This window comes from Gossypium hirsutum, chromosome A12 (assembly GCF_007990345.1).
Source record: "Gossypium hirsutum isolate 1008001.06 chromosome A12, Gossypium_hirsutum_v2.1, whole genome shotgun sequence".
Taxonomy (NCBI): Eukaryota; Viridiplantae; Streptophyta; class Magnoliopsida; order Malvales; family Malvaceae; genus Gossypium; species Gossypium hirsutum.
The window spans coordinates 5,819,402-5,843,717 of record NC_053435.1 but is presented as its reverse complement, the minus strand read 5'-3'; the positions used below and the strand labels follow the sequence as shown (position 1 = coordinate 5,843,717).

General features: G+C 37.5%; 1 long non-coding RNA gene and 1 other non-coding gene across 2 annotated transcripts; both read left to right on the top strand.

Annotated features, from left to right (window-relative positions):
• Positions 1–212: 212 nt before the first annotated feature.
• Positions 213–3,164, top strand: LOC121211330 (uncharacterized). Its single transcript, XR_005906642.1, has 4 exons — positions 213–301; positions 594–636; positions 1,472–1,523; positions 2,918–3,164. It is a non-coding gene; the product is annotated as an uncharacterized lncRNA (long non-coding RNA).
• An 18,275-nt stretch (positions 3,165–21,439) lies between these two features.
• LOC121211970 (small nucleolar RNA R71) lies at positions 21,440–21,545 on the top strand. Its single transcript, XR_005907184.1, has one exon. It is a non-coding gene; the product is annotated as a small nucleolar RNA R71 (small nucleolar RNA).
• Positions 21,546–24,316: the final 2,771 nt, after the last annotated feature.

Genomic DNA, 24,316 nt, shown 5'->3' with positions numbered 1-24,316 from the left:
TCGATGGGAACATAATGAATGTTTTTGTTACGTTGTTAGCTAAAAATATTATCTTATTTCTTTATTTTTATTTTTGATTTAATTTCCAAATATCCCTATTTTGTTTCCTAAAATAACTGTCTCGAACCCCCCTTGTTCCTACGTTCAGTTTTGTTTCCTTATTGGTTCTATTTTGTTTTGTTTTCTTTCTTCTTTGTTCCTCTTTTCTTTGGGTTTTTCTTTGAGGATTCTTGGCTGTTATTCATTAAACCTTATTGTGTGTCATGTGATTATATCTTTTGTATAGAAATTCTTTCGAAGGGTAAGTTCTATTCGATTTTTTTTTGGTCATCCTATTCTTAGTTTATTTTTGATAAGGTATTGGTTGCTTGGTTATAAATCGTGTTTAGAAATGTGATTAGTGTATTTGTGGCTCTTGTTAGGCGAAAGGTTGTAAACCAAGACCCCCAATAGAGTAGGCTCAGTTTTGGACGCTATTTCAAGAAGTAAATAAGCGAATTGTATTTTTAGGGACTGAAAAACATCTATTTATGGATGTGTTCTTGGATGGATTTTCTTGTGATTAATTAGTATGATTTGATGAATGAGTGTAGGTTTCGTGTTTCCAAATGCGTGGTTAATCAGCTCAACAATCAGGTGTGTGAAAATGACCTTAAAACTCGATAAAAATTGGAAAAAAGTGAAACATAGGTTATTTTTTTAAACTGCTAGTGTCACACAGCCGTGTGGTAGGCCGTGTGCGGCACATAGCCGTGTGAAACTCTACTGACTGTGTGGCTAGGCTATGTGTGGCACACGACCGTGTGAAACTTCGCAAACTGTGTAGTAGATGGGCCTTTTTGCCCAATTTTAGGGCCTAATTGGGGGCTGTTTGAGGGACTCAAAATTTTGGTCCATAGGCATCGTATGGCGCTAGAAAATCCTAAGTTATATAACGTAAAAGTATATAGTTAAGTTTAGGAGGTATGTTAAGTAGGAAATTTACCATTTAATCATGTGATATGTTATGATTGGTATGAAAATATGTAAGTATGCATGCTGTATGATTTATGATACATATAAGTATGATATAAGATTATGATTTGTTTATGTTTTGGGGTAGGATATAGAATGATAGAGAAGTGTTATATGGCAGTTTATACTGTAATTATGGTGGTTAGATCGCAAATTTATGTATGGTAGCTCAGTTGCAACTATATGAATGGCACGCCGCCACATACTGGTGTGATTGGTTGGAAGGAGATGGTGTGTAACAGATGGAGGTAGGACTTAATATGATATGATATGTTATGCTATGCTTTGCTACTATATCACGTGACATGATATGATACGATATGGTATGACTAAATATACTTCTATTGAATTATAATATGCTATGAAACATTTTGTTGTTTATATATACTTGTACTATCATTGTGGGCTTAGTCACACACTAGGCTTAAAGCTCACATTTTTGCTTGATTTTTTTTAGGTGACCCTCCGAGTTAGGTTTGGATGGTGACTCGGGAGCTTGGGTTTTCAAGGTTTTTATTCAAGTGTTATAGACTTTATTATTATTTTTGTTTAATAGGAACATTATGGACATTCTTGGGTTTTGTTTATTTTTGGACATTTTATGTTTTGTTTAGTTGTTAGGATTATTCTAGTATTTATTTCGCAAAAGCCTTAATATTTTAAAATGACGCTTGACTTAAGATTACTAAAGATAATAAACCACGGTTTTATAAACAATACACTATATGGTTTTTCTGTTGCAAGGCCAACTGAAATTCTCTAAATGTTTTTGCTTGCAAATGTTTTCAATAAATTGGTTTTGAATTTAGTAATGAATTCGAGAATTGCTATATTTTATAATATTAGTTGATACCCTTGACTATAATTCAATATTAATTGTGGTTATTGATACATATATATTTTCGTTGAAATGAAATTAATCTATGTGGAATAAAATAAATCTCTAGAACGATTTCGATGTATCGAGTAAAAGTTTTATACGTGAGATTTCTTTCTGAATTTCTGATCTGGACCGAGTACTTGCATGTGTTGCAGACTTGGATTAAAATGAGACTCATATTTAGCCTAAATTAGCTATCTGTTTTCATTTAATACATTTACCTAGCTCTGGCCAAGCTAGTTTATCTGTGTTGTCATTGGTTTAGTCTAGAAGAGTAACTTGACACATTTATTCTGTATCTGATTAGCTCTTATGAGTATTATCCATTTCTGGACTTATGTTTTGAATAATTTTACAAAGATCCATCAGAAAAATAAAGGTTATTTGATATAGAATTGTTTTACTGTAGTAAACATATTACAAATTCTAAATATATGTATGTTTAAATGTTTAATGACTTGGAAATTGTAGAATCATGTTGGAATAAAGGCAACATTGAAATAACTATATGTGTAAATTGACTTACGTAAGGAATAATTATGAAATAGTTATATAGTATCAAGCTCTGAATGGAATGTATCACATATCATAGATTGATGAGGTAATTGAATTGCACTTGTTATTTATGAACATTATATCATATGATATGTTTTAAGTTGTTATTTGAGTAAAATTCAAAGAATATATGCATTAGCTACATGGAATCAATCACTAAAAGGAGAAATTAAACATGGTTTAAAAAAATGGAATGTGATTTACCATTTGAATATGAGTTGGATGAATTGATTGGTAAACATGTTATCTAAATGTTTTTGCTATAGTAGGCTCAAGTTCTATGTATATATGTGAATTCACTAATTCGTGAGATTTTTTGTGTGTATAGGAAATGAATGAATTCATAAGTTTGTTAATGAGATTATACAAGAAATCTACAAAATGATTCAAATTTGGTAAATTTAGTTTCCATTATACGATCTTACTAAGCATTGATTTGCTTACGTCCATTGTTTTCTTTATTTGTAGATCGTCAGAAAGCTTGATCGGTTAGAATTTCATCAAAGAAAAATCAAACAATCCAATCATCATTTTGGTATTTTTGGTTACTTTGGTACAAGGTTATAAATGACATGTAATAGGGCTTAAGTGTTGTCTTGGTAAATTGGTTGTTTTGAATTTATGCTAAGTTCATTTGTGTTTTATGCCTTTTGTTGATGGCTTGTAAATAAAGTGTAAATATGGAGTATTTAGTAATTGAGCACGCCTTTTGAAAGTAGGAAGATAATGGTTGATTAATATGTTTTTGATATGGTCATTTGGTATGTTTAAAATATGTTAAATGATTGAAATTGTAATGTTGGATGGGATCATGGTTGATTTGTGATTGTGGGCCTTTTGTTGGCATATTGGTTAGATCTTATAGAAAAGTTCAATTTCTTATGTTTTGGAGTGTGTTTGATTGTGTTTTTAAGGTTTGAAATTGGTTGGTTTTGATTTGGCTTGGTACCTAAGTTGTGGATGAAAATGTGCTTTATTTTGTAGACTTTTTAAGGTACACACAACCTAGGACTCGGGCCGTCACATGGCCTACTCACACGGTCGTGTACCTTATTAGTTTTTAGTGCAGGTTGGTCCACATAGGCACAGAGAGTTACACGGCTTGGTGACATGGCCATGTGACCCTGAACTACAGGGGCACACTTAGTTACACGGTCTGGGCTCTGTCACACAGTCGTGTAACCTCTGCTTTAAAATGTTTTCAAATTTTTTATATTTTTCTGTTTTGTTTCAAAATGACCCCCTGATTGTTTTCAAATTATTTTTAGGGTCCCATAGGCTCCATTTAAGGTACATAAATGTATTTCTACCTTAATTTATATGACTTATTGAATACAATATGATAATTTGTATAATCGTTTCTATTTGCATTTAAATGTTTCGAATTGTACTGTCATACTCCAAAACTCTAATCTGGCGATGGAAATGGGTTAGGGATGTTATATAAACATTGACTAAAGACTCAATTAAAAAATTAACAGAAAACAATTAATCAGACCAATAGACCAAACATAAGCAACATAAACAATGTTGGTGTTGCTACTTTAACACGATATAATAATTCAAAACCATCATTGTTAGGCCGCTCAAGATGATAGAATATGCAAATATTCAAAGCGATCATTGTTAGGCCACTCGGGATGGTAGAATATGCAAACAGTAAAAGTCATCATTGTTGGGTCATCCAGGATGGTTGAATGTACAAGTTCTATATGGAATATTGATGAAATTGGTATGTTGTGATAATTAGTTGTGTATAAATTTACATCTAAAAGTTAAGTTCTTTTTCTGATTTGAGTTGCTTAGGTGTTTAGATCTTACTTAAATTTGATAAAATTTAGGCCCTTTATATTTATTTATTTTTTATGTTTTAATTAGAATTTTATGTATTTAGCAAATTTAAATTTAACTTTAGACTAAGTTTTATATATATTTTTTGGTTTATGGATTTCGCAATTTAGGTCTTTAACTTTTACGGTAGAAATGAGAACTTTACCATATAGTCACTTTACTTACCATTTTTGAAGAGATCTAGTCTCTATAGACTAGAAGACCAAGTGGTGCATAATTTCATTTGCATATTCTACTGTTGCGACAACTGTTTCACCATGCTTCTGCAGATTTCAACAACAGTGCAGTTCTTGCGTTTTGCTACGTCATTTTGCTCAGATATATAAGGTGTTGTGAACTCTTTGTTTGTTCCATTTGCTTCACGAAAGGTGTTGAATTCAGTTGACCTAAACTCACCTCCCTTATCTATTTGGAGAGTTGTTCCTCACCCATATTCAACACCGGAATAGGGTTACGAAGTATTACCGGACTTACAACACATTTAAACATTCAATTATCATATAAATACACATTTCATGCAAACATTAATCAAACTTAAGCATAATGTCCCTATAACGAGCTTTTGAGGCCTTAAACATACTTTGGGAGTGGTTTAGGACTAAATAGATAGCTTAAGAAACTTTCACGAAACTTAGAAAATATTTCTTAAAACAGGTGACACACGCCCGTGTGGCCAGGCCGTGTGTCTCACATGGCCACCAGACACGCCCGTGTCACAGGCCGCGTGGACATTTGAAATGGGAGCACATGGACGTGTCCTAGTCCGTGTCCAACCCTGGGTAACTCTCTGACTTGGGTTACATGGCCAACACACATGCCCGTGTGGCTAGCCTGTGTGACCTAAAAATGACCATACACGTCCGTGTGTCAGACCCTGTGCGAGGCAGTGCTAAACCTGTAAGGTATACTGACTTATACCACACGACCAAGTAACACGCCCGTGTATGAGGCTGTGTAGAGCATACTGACTTAATTTCAAAATCAACACCAGGGGATACACGGTCGTGTGTCACACACGGCTGAAACACACGCCCGTGTGGACAAAAATACGCTATTTATCAAGCCAATTTAACACCCAAATTTAGGCATACCTACACCTCTCAAATAGCACACAATGTAGCATCAATAGGCATATATTTCAATTCCAATCAAGCATGATTTATACCAATTTCCAACACCAACCAATACAAAAAATAAATACCACATATTCCCATCTAAGTTCATGCCAATCCTTGTCTTCTCAAAACATTAAAATGACCATTTACAAATATGCATTAATATGCTCAATTCCACAAACATACCAATTCACAAATCATCACCTATTGACATTTAAATTACCTAATATCAATAAGCATCATGAATCCAACCTCAATCACACAACATAGGTCAATTACCAACTCAGAACAAAAACCATTTGCACATTTATATGCATTATCAAATTCATCATCCTAAGCCAACTCACATGACTATATATATACAAACCGAAACATATACATTTACAATGCCAATTCATATGACCAAATTCATTAACAAGTTATAACCAAAATCATTATCAACCCATATTCAAAATGACTCAAAATACCTATACATGCCATATACATAAATACCAAAGTTCATAAGTACCAAAATGATAGGTGGATAGTGTGAAGCGATCTCCAACGATTCCCGAATTCGAGTTAGCTTTGAAAACTATAAAACACAAAGAAATACACAAAGTAAGCTTTATAGCTTAGTAAACTCGTATGAAATAAAATTAATGCAATCACATAAACATAATTCAATAATTTAAATACACCAATTTGTAGCTTACATTAGCTAACAAACCTTTCAAATACTCATTCACAAAATATATATATACTTTCATCATCATTTCTTCGATTCAACGCTAAAATAGTTTATGCACATACCTGTACTATCTCGGATCAATCTCATACATATTGTCGTCTTTTATTTACCTGTTGAACCATTCAGAATAGAAGTCAGATACTCTCGGGTCTCACACGATAAGTACCTATACCATGGCCCGTACCCAAATCAAGGTAAATTATCTCCGAAGTACTGATATCATGGCCCGAAGCCAAATCAGTCAATATGCATGGCCCGAAGCCAAATCGGTGTAACTCGCACCCGAAGTGCTATATCATGGCCCAAAGCCAACTCAACGTATCCCCTAATAACATGTCACTAGCATCCTAAACTATTCCTAAGGTTCAACAGGGATTTCGAATGTCGAATCATCGTTGAATCACTATCGTTCATATCCATAGTCTCATATTCGCAATTTATGCAATATCAAAGCATATAAAATACATTTATATTGAAATTTATCACATATGAACTTACCTCGAAAGTGGAAACAATGAATCAAGTCGATTAGTCGAATACTTTTATCTTTTCCCCGATCCAATTCAAAGAATCAAGTCGATTAGTTGAATACTTTTATCTTTTCCCCGATCCAATTCCAAATTTGATTTTTCTTGATCTATATAATATCAAATTCAACTCATTTAATTATCTATTTATTCAATTCAATCCAAAATACACATTTGAGCTACTTTACACATTAACCCCTAAACTTTCATATTTTTACAATTTAGTCCTTATTACATTAAATCATAAATTCGTACAAATTTCAAAACGCCCATGCTTAGCCGAATTACCATTATACCTTTAGCAGCCCATGTTTTTCATTTATTTCACATTTCATCCACAAAGTTTCAACATTTGTAAATTTAATCCCTATATTTTCACTAAAAATCATTTAACATAACTTGTATATCTATCAACAAGCATTTATAATCAATCAAGAAACTTTAAAATACACATGTATTCATCAATGGAATCATTCAAAATCTTTAATAGTTTTGTAAAATAGTCCTTGGGCTAGCTAGTACCAGTTGCAACGATCACAAGAACATAGAAATCATTAAAAACGGGATAATAACTGTACCTTAATAGACAATGAAAGCTTGGCCGAACGAAAGCCCTAAGTATGGCTTTTTCTTTTTCCAAATTTGGCTAAAGGAAGAAGATGAGCATAATTTACAATTTTTTTGTTTATTTAACCTTTATTATCCAAATTACAAGTTTAACCTTAATTAAAAACCATCAAATAACATGATAATATGTCCATTACTGTCCACTCACACTAATCATAGTCTAATTACAACATAAGGACTTATCTTTAGGGTTCTATAGCTACTAAACACTTTTAACTAATAGAACAACACTTTTGCATTTTACTCGATTTAGTCATTTTTACCGAATTAAGCATTCAAACGATAAAATTAACTGATGAAACTTTCACACATACATGCTATCATGCTGTAAACACTTAAAATAATATTAAAATAATTTTTTGATCTCGAATTTGCGGTTTCAAAACTACTGTTTGATTTTGTAACACCTCAAACCCGGTCTAGACGTTATGGCTGAATCTGGCGGCGTTATATGAGAGTGTTTTCAGAATATCTTAGCAAGTCAAAAATCGTTCAGTTCATTATCGTTACTTAAGTCATGAAATCTCCAATCCATTTATTAGGTGAACACATTTCATTATCACGGAAGCTAAAACATCATTAATCAAAAACTTAATAGTTTAAAATCCTGAAATAAAGTTAAAAATAGTTCAAGTTCAAAGACATTTTAATCCAAAAAATAAATATTTAGAATAAAGCAGATAAAATAGAATGCTACTCAAAAATCCATAAATGACCAACAGTGGTCACCATCAAGCCCTCCGTCGCACCGATCCATCTACTACTGAGGATTACCTGACAAAGAAATAAACAAAGGGGTGAGTTTTTGCAAACTCAGTGTGTACATCCCCACGAATAGCATGCACACAAATAGATAGCAGAATACAGATAGTTCGGCCTTAGCCATACAGGTATCGTATGCATAACAAATCAGATATCAGAAAACATGCCCACCAACCCTGCATACCATCTTTGACCAACCCAACACACCATGTGGGGATAGAATCGACCCACCCAACCCTACACACCAAGTATGGGGATATAATCAACCCATCTAACCCTGCACACCAAAAGGTACCGTAGAACAGTACATAATAGATATATGCAGCGTAGCTGCCAGATAACAGGCTAATCGTCTCTAAGACTTCATTCTCTTCACAATAATCCCAACCCAACCCAATGCAATGCAACATGCATATCATGACATGCTTATATGAAAATATCAGATCTTATCAAAATCATGGAAGAACGAATATAAGGAATTAGATAGATACACATGCTTATAATAACATGCTTTTGCATACAATTCAGTAATCAATCAGAGTATGGGGTTTAAGTAATGCTTACCGCCCCTACAGTCAGGTCACAGTCGACTTAGGCGACCCGTACAACCTTATAGAATATTTCAAAAAAATTAGGCTCACACGCCCGTGTGCCCTGCCAGTATAGGCCCACAAGCCTGTGTGGCCCACACAGCCCAACTTGGCTTTGCTCGTATAGATCATACAGCCTAGCCTAAAGTCCCACACACCCGTGTGGTTCACCCGTGTGACCCACATGCCCGTGCAGCCTACACAGCCCAATTAATAGAGCCCATGCCTCGCACACGGCCTCGCTAGCTTCACATGCCCGTGTCTGTCGCGCCCGTGTGGCACGCGCACGGCCTGGCTCGTCAATGACATGCCCGTGTCTCACGATACTAGCTCTCACACAGGCAGACCACACGCCCGTGTAGCATCGATAGGCCACTTTTCAGTTTTCACTGAAAATCATTTTCTACTCGATCGGATTACACACCTGATTTGTTTTCGCTGCTAATCCAACCATGAGCACTCTCAGGCCTAAGATTGACAATACCGAGCCTAAATTAGTCACTAAAATTGACTTACATAAGAATGGACAAATCCTGGAATGCGAGATCTACTTACCGTCGACGAAAAATGATGTTTCCTCGCTGCTAAGAATTCAATTACTGATTTACCGAACCTTGATTAATCCCTAAACAATAACCAAAATCCTTTTAAATAATCTCCAACCGAAATATCGTAACTTAGTTTAAACGTTACTTACTGAATCGTCAGAACCACTAGCAAATGTCACAGCTAAATGGAAGAAAACGAAAAATCGAAGGAGAAGAAAATCAAAGAAGAAGAAAAAAGAAAGAAAAGAAAAGAATTTCAGCAGCAAGGGTTTGGAAGAGGAAGAAACGGCAGAAAAACTGTTTTGTTAACAAGAAGAAAATAAGGAAACCTTAATTCTTCTCTAAAGCTCACAACTCAGAATTTTAATAAAACCCAACTCTTAGTTACAACTTGCAACAAAAATAATCCCATCGCCACTGTAGGGAATCGAACTCCTAACTCTAAGCATATTCCCTTGCCACTTAACCACTAGACCAGTAGGCCCATTCTGTTAAGTTTTTACCCATAATTCATTATATGCCCATTGACATCAAGTCAGACTTTCTTCAATAATTAAAAAAAAACCAAAAATAACTCGAAACATAGATTCAGACACTTCTAAGCCCAACACTTACAAAAGCCGAAACTACAGAAATTTGGGACGTTACAACTCTACCCCCTTAAAGAAAATTCGTCCTCAAATTTTACCTGATCAGAAAAGGTGAGGATAATGTTGACGCATCGAATCCTCTGGCTCCCAAGTAGCCTCCTCAGTGCTATGATTCTGTCACAACACCTTTACCAAGGGAATAAATTTCTTACGCAGAATCTTAACGTCACGATCTAAAATTTGAACTGGCTCCTCCTCAAATGTCAGATTCGGTCTAACATCAATCTCATTCACAGACACAATGTGAGTAGGATCAGAGCGATAGCGTCTCAACATCGACACGTGAAATACGTCATGTATGTGATCCAACTCTGGAGGAAGCTCTAACTAATATTTGACTGGTCCCACTCGCTTCAGAATCCAGTACGGCCCAATAAATCTAGGACTCAACTTGCCCTTGCGACCGAACCTCAGAACCTTCTTCTATGGCGAGACCTTAAGGAAAACCATGTCTCCTACAAAATACTCGATGCCCTTCCTTTTCAAATCCACATAGGACTTCTGTCTATCAGAAGTTGCTTTTAGTCAATCACGAATCACGTGGACCTTATCCTCAGTCTCTGATACTAACTTTGGACCCAGAATACGTCGCTCACCTAACTCAATCCAGCACAAAGGAGTGCGACAATTACAACCATAAAGTGCCTCGTACAGTGCCATCTGAATACTATATTGATAGCTGTTATTGTAAGCGAACTCTGCCAATGGCAAGTACTCCTCCCAACTACCACAGAAATCCATGACACAACTCCTCAACATATTCTCTAATATCTGAATCACCCTCTCTGACTGGCCATCTGTCTGAGGATGAAAAGCAGTACTGAAATCCAGACGAAAACCCAAAGCTTCATAAAGTTTCTGCAAAACTGAGACATAAAACGAGGATCCCTATCGGAGATGATCGAAACAGGAACCTCATACAACCTCACTATCTCAGAAATGTAGAGCTTAGCCAGCTTTTGCAAGGAAAAGTTCGTCCTAACAGGAATGAAATGTGCAGACTTGGTCAATCAATCCATGACGACCTACATAAAATTCTTTTTAGTGGGTGTTAGAGGCAAACCACTAACGAAATCCATCGTTACTCGCTCCCATTTTCATATTGTTATCCTTATTGACCGAAGCAAACCCGAAGGTAACTGATGCTCAGCCTTAACCTGCTGGCAAGTCAAACAACGAGCAACAAAGTCTGTCACCTCACTTTTTAACCCTGGCCATCAGTACAACTCTCGAAGATCCCTATACATTGTGTTGCCCCCAAGATGCATAGCGTAAGGGCTACTATGCGCCTCCCTCAAAATCGACCACCTCAAATCCTCATCATTAGGTATACAGATCCTATCTCAAAAATGCAACACCCCATCACTGTCAATCCTAAAATTAGTGGTTGTCCCAGCCTCAACCTGACGGAATGGCAACTTAAGAGACTTATCCCCCAACTGTTTATCTTTAATCTGATCCAACTACGTTAGTTTAACCTGCAACTCAGCCAGAAGACTCCCATTGTCATAAAGACTCAGTCGAGAGAACAACGCTCTCAAATCAGCCACAGCCCTACGGCTTAATGCATCGGCCACCACATTAGCCTTTACAGGGTGATACTCAATACTGCAGTCGTAGTCCTTCAGCAGCTTAACCCACCAGTGCTGCCTAAGATTTAAGTCCTTCTGAGTGAGGAGATACTTGAGACTCTTGTGATCAGTGTAGATGGTACACTTCTCACCGTATAGATAGTGCCTCCAAATCTTCAATGCAAAGACAACTACCGCCAACTCCAAATCATGTGTCGGATAATTTGCCTCATGAGTCTTGAGCTGAGGAGATGCATACGCGACCACTTTACCATTCTGCATCAAGGTGCAACCCAAATCTACATGTGACGCATCAGTGTAAACCACAAAATCCTTGCCAGACTTAGGTTGTATCAGAATTGGAGCCTGAGTCAAGACTATCTTGAGCTTCTCAAAGCTCTTCTGCTGAGTGTCCTTCCAAACAAAGGGAACTCCCTTACGCAGTAACTTAGTCAATGGCACTGCAATCAACAAGAATCCTTCTACGAAGCATCAGTAATAACATGCTAGACCTAGAAAACTGCGAACCTCTGACACACTTTTCGGCTGTTTCCAATCCAATACAGCCTCAACCTTACGAGGATCCACTCTAATCCCCTCTGCAGAAACTACATATCCCAGAAATGTCACTTCTCTAAGCTAGAATTCACACTTACTAAACTTCGCATATACCTGTTTCTCCTGAAGAATCTTCAGAACCACCCGCAGATGCCTATCATGCTCATCCTCCGTCCTAGAATATACTAAGATGTCGCCGATGAACACTACCACAAACTGATCTAAGCAGGGTTGAAACACTCGATTCATCAGATCTATGAACACCGCTGGTGCATTAGTCAACCCAAAAGGCATAATTAAGAACTTGTTATGTCTATACCGAGTCTTAAATGCCGTCTTATGCACATCAGCCTCTTTTACTCTACTGATGATATCTTAATCTTAGATCGATTTTAGAGAACACAGAAGCCCCTCTGAACTGATCGAATGAATCGTCTATCCTCGGAAGTGGGTATTTATTCTTAATTGTTAACTTATTCAACTGACAATAGTCAATGCACATTCTCATCGTACTGTCTTTCTTTTTACGAACAAAACCGGTGCTCCCCATGGAAACACATTAGGACGAATAAACCAATGATATAACAGCTCTTAAACTTAAGCCTTTAGTTTTGCCAGCTCTTTCGGTGCCATTCGATAAGGGGCGATAGACACCAGAGCCGTACCAAGAATCAACTCAATCCCAAATTCTACCTCACGGCTCGGAGGTAATCCTGGTAATTCCTCTGGAAAAACATCTGAAAGCCCCTCACAGTACGAATGTCCTTAACCGAATAGTCCACAGAATCAGAAACACTTATGTAGGCCAAGTATGCCTCACATCCTTTCCTCACCAGCTTCTCTACTACCAACGTAGATATCACATTGCCCAGATAATTCCGTCATTCTCCAATCACGACTACCTCATTATCCTCCTCGGTCCTTAGAACCACCTTCTTTTCAGCACAATCAAGACTTATACGATGCTTCACCAACCAGTCCATACTAAGAATTAAGTTGAACTTCCCAAATGAAAGTTCCATCAGATGAGCCAAAAATATTGTCCCTTGGACTTCCAACGAAATGTCCAGAACAGCTTATAACCCTAATGGTCTGCCCCAGTGGACTCACCACAGAAATCTCACTAGAAGTACTCTCAGACGGAATTCCTAAAGTTTCAAACACAGAACATACAATATAAGAATGTGTAGAGTATATGTCTATCAGTGTAACATAAGCTACATTAAGAATAAAAAAACGTACCCGTGATGATGTCTGGAGCATCTCCATCCCCACGACGACGTGCAACATAGACAAGTGCAGGCTGCCTCGCCTCAGTTGGCCCAGCACCTCTATCAAGTGCTCTCTGACCTCGACCCATACTGTTATCACCCCTAGCCTGTCCTCAGCCCCTAGGTGGCTGCTGTACTCCTCTCGGCGGCTGCGCAGTCTCAACAATCGGAGCTTGCACCTGATTACCCCTTAGTGGACAATCTTTAACTCGATGCTCAGTCGATCCACACCTCAACAAGTGTTAGTAGATCTCCAACACTCACCTGGATAACGTCTATTACATAGCTGACAGATCGCCACCCCAGCAGGTGCAACAGTAGGCCCAACTCTAATTGGCCCTTCAGCCTTGGCATTTTTCTTAAGCCTTATCCCAGAACCAATAGACTCAAAATCCCTCTTAACTTTCCCTTTCTCACGGTTTTGGTGCTCAGAACGTTTCACCTCCTCGGCTATCTTGGCCTTCTCGACCAACATTGAAAAATCCTATTTCCTCTGAGGAGCTATCAGAACTCACAGACTATCACGAAGACCATCCTCAAATTAAACACAGCGCTCATACTCATTTGCCACCATGCCCCTCGCATAACGACTCAGCCTCGTACTCTGCCACCGAACGGTCCCCCTAAGTGAGATTCAGGAACGCACGCCCCCTAGCGTCAATATAACTAGCTCCCACATACTTACTCTAATAGGTGGTCTTAAATAAATCCCAAGTCAACCTATCAAGCTGAGTACCCTCCTTAACGGTCAACCACCACTGTATGCCTCATCGCGAAGCAAAGACACAACCTCATTGAGCTTCTGATCATCAGTAAAATCCAAATCATCCATTATGCACTCTGTGGCCTCCATCCAATACTCGACCACACTCGGAGCAACTCCAATGATATCCCTAAATATATCAACCCCATTCGACTGGAATCGTTCCGCAACCGACCTATGGCCTCCAGATCTAACATTATCCCCAGCGACCCTCTCCAAAATTCGCAGCATGGCCTAGGATAGTGCGTCATCCCCAGTTGCACGATCTTGAGACTCAGCACTAGTTTCAGTAACAGTTGACACCGGCATCACGTTAGTGTCCAAATTAGAGATCGTATTAGATGCAAAAGACTCAACTCAAATCCTTCTATAGCCTCTACCTCGGCCCCTAGTACCTCGTCCACGAGTACCACACGTGCTCATCCCAGCTATCGAATTAATCTGTATTTGGAAATTTTATGCACATCAATTTACAGTTCCGATAATTATTAGCAGATATTTCATGCAGAACAGTATCAGAGTTTCAGAATCAGTTATCGAGAGTAATAGGCTCACTATGGTTTCCAATTTACACTACTTAAAGTGTTTCATGATCGCGTGATTTCGTGATAGGTTTTAAATATTTATAATTAATCATTCTTGAAACTAACTATTATCGCGATGTAGGCAAGTGTACCTATCGAACAATAGTATAGTTTTAGCAAGACCGGATTGTCGAACCCAAAAGAACTAAAAGTACTAGTAATGACTGTCTTTTTATTATCTAGCCTAAGAATAAAGAGATTTTGTTTTAACTAACTAATTATCTAAACTAAGAACTTACAGAGAATAGAATTGAGGAATTACTTTTGAGAAAATCGATTGAATTAAGACAATACCTAAGGAAAAATCCACCTAAACTGTACTCGTTATTCTGGCTTCGAATCGGATGATTTATTCATTTAACTTGTTCCGTAGAGATCCCTAAGTTAAGTTATTGTCCCTATTCCAGACTAATAATGTCTAATCCTTAGATTGAGTAATTGAGACCTTTCTCTAATTAACACCCTAGGGTTGCATTGGATCCTCTTATTAGGTTTCACCCTAATCCGGCAAAATCTTGTCACCCTATGTCTAGGCGTGCAAACAATTCTGCTTAATTATGACAAATGTACTCTTAGACAGGGTCTATTCCTCCTCTGAATAAGAGCTTATCTTGAATCAGTATCCTGGGATATCAAAACAAGAATTAAGAACACATAATTAAGAACAAGTTAAATATTTATCATACAATTCAAAAAATAATAACAAGATTCGTCTTAGGTTTCATTCCCCTTAGGTATTTAGGGCTTTTAGTTCATAACTAAATAAGAAAACATCTCAGAATAATAAAGAATATAGAACATAAAGAAAACCCAAAACTCTTGAAGGGGAAATTAAGGAGAGATCTCAGTCTTGATGATGAATTCGGCTTCTGAGATGGATCAATCGGCTTCCTCGGAGTAATTTCTTACTCCCTCCCTATGTGTCCCCTTTTCTTCCTCCTCTAAGGTGTATTTATAGGCTTTAGAATGCCTAAGAGCCCTCAAAATTAGCCTTTTTCTGAATTGGACTCAACTTGGGCTCGGCAGGGACACGCCCGTGTGCGATTACTTCAGGCCATGCTTGAGCCTGCCAAATTGACACGGTCGTGTGGTCTGCTTGTGTGAGGAGGTCGAGGCCGTGTTGATTTCGTACTTTGGCCCATTTTCTCCGTTTTTGGCCCTTTTCTCGTTTCTTTCGCTTTCCTAAGTATGAAGCATAAAATTAAAGCATTAGGAGCATCGAATTCACTAATTCTAATGGGAAATCATCCATAAAATGCGTTAAACATGGGGTAAAAATATGTATAAATTATGGTTTATCAAATACCCCCACACTTAAGCATTTGCCTGTCCTCAAGCAAAATCCTCAACTCATAATCAAAATAAATCCTTCTCAACTTATAATTTCTATCGATAATATCTCGAAATAATCCACAAGTAATCATACATTGAGAATTCAACTAAAAGAACATCAAAGTTTCAAACATTCCAAGTCGAGCATTTTATCCTGAAAACATAGGTGTCTCTCCTCATCTAAGTAATTACCTTTGATTCAGAATATCATAGAGTTTCACATCCTCATTAAAGATTCACTCAAATCACTCAAGGTGTTTAAGGACAATAAATGAAGCACTCAATAGTCAATAATGAAAAGTCATTACCATAGCCTTTCATGAAAATCAAATCTCCACCACTTATAAGTTGAGATAAAACATCAATCAAAAGGTTTTTAGATGGTTATAAAGCGACTTGGTTAGGGGGTGCGGTCACAAGCTGAAAGAAAAGGTTAGAATCGAGATTGAATTGAAAAATTGCTTAATTAGAAAAATAACTAGTCATCAATTGCGTACAACAGAGCTTTTCTCAGAATATGAAATTTAACTTCTTTGGCTCAGAAGATTACTACTACTAAGATGTATACATTTTTTTAAGAACAATTTAAACTACAAAGTAGAATAAAACATAGCTAAGCAACTATTTCAATTCCAATCTCGACAAAAATGGGGATCAAATTAATTTAGGGGATTTCAACAATAATGGGTTAAGTGTTAATATTAAGGGTAATACAAGAAATAGCTTGTTAGCTCAATAGAGCTTACTAAGGGTTAATCATGGAGGTAGGCTTTTCATGGCATGAACGGGTTAATCCTAAGTGCCATTCTCATTTTGACATATCAAATCAAAAAGTGTGGTCTTAACATGCATAATCAAGCAAGTTCTAGAATAACAGTTTCAATTACTAACGCACTCAAAGCAATAATAAAAGTGAGCATGAAAGAATTAATAGATGCTCAAAAGGCTCAAAAATCTCACAAAAATTATGGCTTTTTGATGTTTAAAACTTGTGAATTCCAACTCAAAGTAATACCTAAACTTTGGGGAAAACAACCTAAAATTTTAAATTCTTAAAAATCAACTTATCATGCTTGATTCTCTAATGTCTTGAGGTTTAAACAATCAATGCATAAATGCCTATGTTTTAATTCAAGATATATCAATCAACGTCATAAATCAATCAAAATTTATCCTAAATATGATATGAGAGCTTTCCAAGAGAACAAGGCAGTCATTCAGGGATTTTTCTGATAATGAAATAAATACCCCCACACTTAAGATGTACATTGCCTCCAATGTACAAAGATAGATATTAGAATATAAAAATAAGATAAGGAGAGAGGTAAAACTTCTTGTATGATGAATTCCTCGAACTAGAGTTTTGGAGAGTAATCGGTACGAGAGTGGATGAGGATACTCCGACGGTGGTAGAGGTTCATTAGTTCATAAGTCCTACATCAAAAGAATATTATATCTAATGGTAGCTATGGTTGTGGTCGATTAGGACATGGCAGTCGTGGAGAACCTTTACCGGTAGAGTTTTTAGTTCCTATGCGATGATGAGCTTAAGAGCTCTATATAACTGTAATAAAATCAGGAATTTTTTAGGGGATATTAGGAAGAATAATTACTGATAAAGAAATAACTGAAATTGATAATTAAAAATAAAATTCTAAAATCTAATAAAAATAAAAAGTAGTTTTAATAAAAATTAAAAACATAAAATAATAAATAAATGTTTTTAAACATCTTCATCGTTGGATGGTTCTCGAGGTGGGACTGGCGATAAGATGTGGATGTGCTAACTAATCTGCTGTAGAGTAGCATCAATGTTGTCAAATCGTTGAAAACACTGCTGCTCGAATCGAGTGAGGCGCTCAGAGATGTCAGCATATGAAGCCGTCGTATGAACTGGACGAGAGGCTAGTGGTGGCTGAGTCTGTGGGTCCTTGTGCTGTGGAGGGACGTCATCAGGAATGTCCTCGTAGGCCTCCTCCTCAGTAGATTGGGCGAGACGATATTGAGTAGGGTAGGTTTCTCGGCGCTTTTCGATCATCCTCATGATAGGTTTCTCGGTGCTTTTTGATCATCCTCATGCTAAGCATGCTCAAGATGTCTTGTGGAGATATCTGACCAATGAGGGATAAGGATGATTCCTGGGCTGCGGTGCTGAGGAGCTCGAAGTGTCGAGCCAACCGAGTAATACAGGGGCCAATAGAGATGACCCCCTTCCTATGCTGCTCCGTCTGGTGCTGAATCGCCAGGGCGATGAAATAGGCAAGGTCGATGACGTGCCCGTGCGATATACACCATCAAAATTAGGCATCATGAGTGTTGATGACGCCAGTGCTCTATCGTCGTCCTGTAATCGTATGAGCCAAAATGGCGTGTAGGTACCTCAGAGATGGAGGGAGAGCCGATGCCTTGGAGCGGCTAGGATTGTAGGTGGCCCCACCTGGTAGTGGTGCGTCCTAGCACCGTAAAGGAGAACTATGGATGTGGCGGTTGAGAGCATGTAAGTATTCTCCTCCTTGAATTCCTCCATATATAAACCAATCGCCGTACCGAATTCTGGGACGCTGAGCTGGCGGACTAACTCGCCTAGGTGAAATTGGACCGTGCTGGGATCATCGTAGTTCGTCATTATGGTCTGAAGATGGGGAGTAAAGAAATCTTGTAATGAAATAAAAAAAACTTGAACATGAAAAAAACTGAAAATTATTTTAGATTATGACATTTAAAAGTATGAAAATAACATAAAAACTTGCATATTATTATGATAAAAAGCCTTAGAAATTATTAAAATAGACAAGAAAGAAGTAAACAAACACTAGGAAGGGAGGATTGAGCGTCAAAATGGAGTTGAGGGAGGCGCACAGCCGTGGCGGGGAGGCCGTGTGGAATTGCAGCAGCTAGGGTTAGGGTTTTTGAGTGTGGAAGATAATGAATAGTGCAGGGTATTTATAGATTTTGGGGCACACGGCCAGGTAACACGCCCGTGTTCCCCAATTCCAGCCCGTGTGATTCACGAATTTTGAATTTGGGCACGTCTGACATTTAGTATACGCCTGTGTTCCTTGGGTCTGTGGGTGCACACGGCCGTGTCGCATGGCCGTGTCTGGTGTTGTTCGTTTCTCCCACGCTCGTGTATGAAGACCTACGCCCATGTCAATCTAATAGGTTCGACCACGGGTGCTAGACACGGGCGTGTTGCACACCCGTGCTGTTTTAACAGGTTCGCCTACGGTTCTTCCGCACGGGCATGTCGCATGCCCGTGTTGTTTTGGCAGGCTCAACCACGGCCATGTCGCACGGTTGTGGCGTTTTATTATAGCCCGTGTTTGGGGAAATCTTTGTCCTGTTTTCACATGGCCCTAAGCACGCCCATGTGCTTGGCCGTGTCTCTGTGGAAAACCTATATTCAAGAGCTCTGTTAGTAAGTTAGGTGTTGAAGACTAAATTTTAAAAAAGTTAATACAGTTAGTGCTCGGGTTGCTTCCTGAGAAGCACTTATTTATAGTCTAAGCTCGACTTACCTCTCCGTTGAATGATCATGGTGGTTTGAGGAGTTTATACTCTTCATTCCTGCTATTAATCACATCAAAATAAGGTTTTAAATGGGTGTTGTTTACCTTAAAAGTGCCGAACTTGGGATGACTCACCTCAATCGTACCGAATTGGAAAATGTTGAGTTCCGTAATAGGGATTTCTTCATTCGGTATGGTAACGACAATGTAGGGATCTGCGGCGTCTAAGAAAACTCTATCTCCAACCTTAAGTTTATTTGGAAAGGTATTGAGCTCGTTCCGTCGTAGATTCGATTTGTCGGGTGTTCTCGATTTATGCGTCTACCATTCATCTAGCTTCTCGATTTGTAGCCTTCAATCTTCATGAATAGGTCCTCTACTATTGCTTGAGAATGGCTCATGTACTTCCTTCAGACTCATTTCCTGCAAAAAAGGTTGCACTATATTGTCAATTTTAGTAGAATGGTTTAGACGATCACCTTCAATTTTCAATGTGTTGCCGGAATTGCAAGCTTGAAGGGTGATTGTTTCGTCTCCCACACGGAGTGTGAGTTCACCTATGCCAACATCAATAATTGTTTTAGCAGTTGCTAAAAAGGGCCTTCCTAGAATTAAAGGAGTGTTGCTATCCTCCTCTATGTCTAGAACAATGAAGTCAACAGGGAATATAAATTTATCGATTTTAACTAGCATATCTTCAATAATACCCCTAGGGAATCTTATAGTTTTATCTGCTAATTGAATGCTCATCCTAGTCTGTTTAGGTTTCCCGAGACCTAGTTGCTTAAACATTTTGTAAGGCATGACGTTGATACTAGCCCTTAAATCAGCTAATGCATTATTAGCATCTAAACTACCAATTAAGCAAGGAATCGTAGAACTCCCTGGATCTTTTAATTTGTTCGGTAGCTTATTTTACAGAATAGCTAAGGACACTGCGTTTAGCTCCATATATGACGCCTTGTCCAACTTCCGCTTATTTGCTAAAAGCTCATTTAAAAATTTCATTGCGTTTGGCATCTGCGATAGAGCTTCAATAAACGGTAAGTTAATGTGTAATTTTTTTAAGAGTTTAAGGAATTTACCAAATTGTTCATCTGAGCGGTCTTTCCTTGTTGCGTTGGGGTATGACACACGAGATTTATATTCGACATTCACTGATTTGTTTTTATTATGACCTACCTCATCTTGATCTCTGCTCACCACAGTTTCTTGCTTCGGTTCTGGTTTAGGCTCAACGAATCCTTCTTCATCTTGAACATTAATCGCGTTGAGCTGTTCCCTTGGGTTGGGTTTAGTATTACTTGGTAATTTACCTTGTGGTCATTCAGAGATTAGTTTGGACGGTTGGCCTATATGAGTTTCGAGCCATTGGATCGACGTTTGTTCATTTTTAAATGCTATCTCGGTGTTCTGGAAATGGGTTTCTAACACCGAGATAAATTTAGATAGCATCTCTTCAAGGTTCGATTTCTTTTCCTATTGATAGGGTGGTTGTTGAAAACCCGGAGGATGTTGTGGTCTTTGATTTCCTTGACCGCCCCACAAGAAATTGGGATGGTTCCTCCAACCTGCATTATAAGTGTTACTATATGGGTTATTTTGGGATCTAGAGTTATTGTTACCCATATCTTGAACTTGTTCCTCCTCGATTCTAGGGTTGAAGGGCTGATACTCTGTGCATGCTCCTCCTCCATTCGTCTCGCATCTCATTATTGGATGTACCTGAGTAGAACCAAGTAAACCATCAATCTTTTTATTTAGAAGTTCTTCCTGGTTTGACATCATAGTAAACGAATCGGCGTTATAAATTCCTGTTGTTTTTGTTGGCTTTGTCCTCATGACTTACCACTGATAGTTATTCAGTGACATCTCCTCTATAAACTCATAAGCTTCTTTAGGTGTTTTATTATTGATGGTTTGGCCAGCAGCTGCGTCAACCATTTGTCGAGTCGAAGGATTCAGGCCATTATGGAATGTTTGAACCTGAAGCCAAAGCGGTAACCCATGGTGAGGGCACCTTCTCAGTAAGTCCTTGTATCTCTCCCATGCATCGTAAAGAGTTTCTTAGTCCATCTGCACAAACGAAAAGATATCATTATGTAATTTAGCCGTTTTAGCTGGCAAAAAATATTTTAGAAAAAAATTTTTGGTCATTTGTTCCTAAGTAGTAATTGACCCTCGTGGTAACGAGTTCAACCACTGTTTTGCTTTGTTCCTCAATGAAAAAGGGAATAACCGAAGATGAATGGCATCATCAGAAGCACTATTAATTTTAAATGTATCGCATAGTTCCAAAAAGTTTGCTAAGTGACCGTTGGGATCCTCATACTGCAAACCATCAAACTGAACTAATTGCTGTATCATTTGAATAGTGTTAGGTTTTAGTTCAAAATTATTTGCAGCTACAGCAGGTCTAACTATGCTCAATTCAGTTCCTATTAAAGAAGGTTTAGCATAATCATACATAGTGCGTGGAGCAGGATTTTGATTAACCACAATTGTAGGAGGTAGCTGATTGTCTTGGTTTCCAACCATCTCTTCAGTTGGGGGTTGAGTATCGTCCTCTTGCTTATTCACTGTGTATCTTAAGCTTCGCCTTATTTCTCTTTGATGTCTGCGAACTGTGCGATCGATTTCTTCGTCAAAAAGTAGTGGTCCTGATGGGTTTCTTCTAGACATAAACTATAAAAACTTGCCAAGGGAAAGAAAAAAGTAAATTAATAAATAATAATAAATTAATTTAAATTAAATTGCAAGAAAAATAAATGGCTAAAGTAATAAAAATTGAGCGTTCCTAATATCTTAGTTCCTCGGTAATGGCGCCAAAAACTTTATCGCGTGATTTCGTGATAGGTTTTAAATATTTATAATTAATCATTCTTGAAACTAACTATTATCACGATGTAGGCAAGTGTACCTATCGAACAGTAGTATAGTTTTAGTAAGACCGGATTGTCAAACCCAAAGGAACTAAAAGTACTAGTAATGACTGTCTTTTTATTATCTAGCCTAAGAATAAAGAGGTTTTGTTTTAAGTAACTAATTATCTAAACTAAGAACTCACAGAGAATAGAATTGGGGAATTGCTTTTGGGAAAATCAATTGAATTAAGACAATACCTAAGAAGAAATCCACCTAGACTGTACTTGTTATTCTGGCTCTGAATCGGACGATTTATTCATTTAACTTGTTCCGTAGAGATCCCTAAGTTATGTTATTATCCCTATTCAAGACTAGTAACGTCTAATCCCTAGATTGAATAATTGAGACCTTTCTCTAATTAACACCCTAAGGTTGCATTAACTCGATCTATGGATCCCCTTATTAGGTTTCACCCTAATCCGGCAAAATCTTGTCACCCTATGTCTAGGTGCGCAAACAACTCTTCTTAATTATGACAAATGTACTCTTAGACATAGTCTATTCCTCCTCTGAATAGGAGCTTATCTTGAATCAGTATCCTGGGATATCAAAACAAGAATTAAGAACACATAATTAAGAACAAGTTAAATATTTATCATACAATTCAGAAAATAATAACAAGATTCGTCTTAGGTTTCATTCCCCTTAGGTATTTAGGGCTTTTAGTTCATAACTAAATAATAAAACATCTCAGAATAATAAAGAATACAAAACATAAAGAAAACCCAAAACTCTTGAAGGGGAAATTGAGGAGAGATCTTTAGTCTTGATGATAAATCAGGCTTCTGAGATGGATTAATCGGCTTCCTCGGAGTAATTTCTTACTCCCTCCTTGTGTGTCCCATTTTCTTCCTCCTATAGGGTGTATTTATAGGCTTTAGAATGCCTAAGAGCCCTCAAAATTAGCTTTTTCCGAATTGGACTTAACTTGGGCTCGGCAGGGACACGCCCGTGTGTGATTACTTCAGGCCGTGCTCGAGCCTGCAAAATTGACACGGTCGTGTGGTCTGCCCATGTGAGGAGGTCCAGGCCATGTTGATTTTGTACTTTGGCCCATTTTCTACGTTTTTGGCTCGTTTCTCGTTCCTTTCTCTCTCCTATGCTCTCCTAAGTATAAAACATGAAATTAAAGCATTAGGAGCATCTAATTTACCAATTCTAATGATAAATCATCCATAAAATGCGTTAAACATGAGGTAAAAATATGTATAAATTACGGTTTATCATTTCAGTAAAGTACTACCTATAGAGGTCTCACAATACATACATAGTATTTCAAAAAGATAAAGATAAATTTCAGTATAAGCATGCTTTCAAATAGTACATATTAGAGTTTCAAGGAACTTGCAAGATCGGTGTCGGAGACTCGGTGAACCACTTATTTACCAAAAAATTTCAAATTACTTTACCACTTACTTTCTAAATCCCATTCTTTTTACTTCCCAAACCCACAGCTGGGTTTTTGTAAACCTGGTTCTGATACTACTAAATGTAACACCCCAAATCTGGCCTAGACGTTATAGCCAAATCTGACGGTGTCACATGAGAGTATTTTTAGAAAATATTATCAAGTTAAGAATCGTTCAGTTCATTATCGTAACATAAGTCGTGAAATCTCCAATTCGTTTATTAGGTGAACTCATTTCATTATCGCGGAAGCTAAAACATCATTAATCAATAGCTTAATAGTTTAAAATCCCAAAATAAACTTAAAAATAGTTCAAGTTCAAAGACATTTTAATCCCAAAAATAAATAGTTAGAATAAAGCAGATAAAATAGAATGTTACTCAAAAATCTATAAATGTCCAACACTGGTCACCATCGAGCCCTCCATCACACCGATCCATCTACTGCTGAGGATTACCTGACAGAAAAATAAATAAAGGGGTGAGTTTTCGCAAACTCAGTGTGTACATCCCCACGAACAACATGCACACAAATAGATAACAAAAT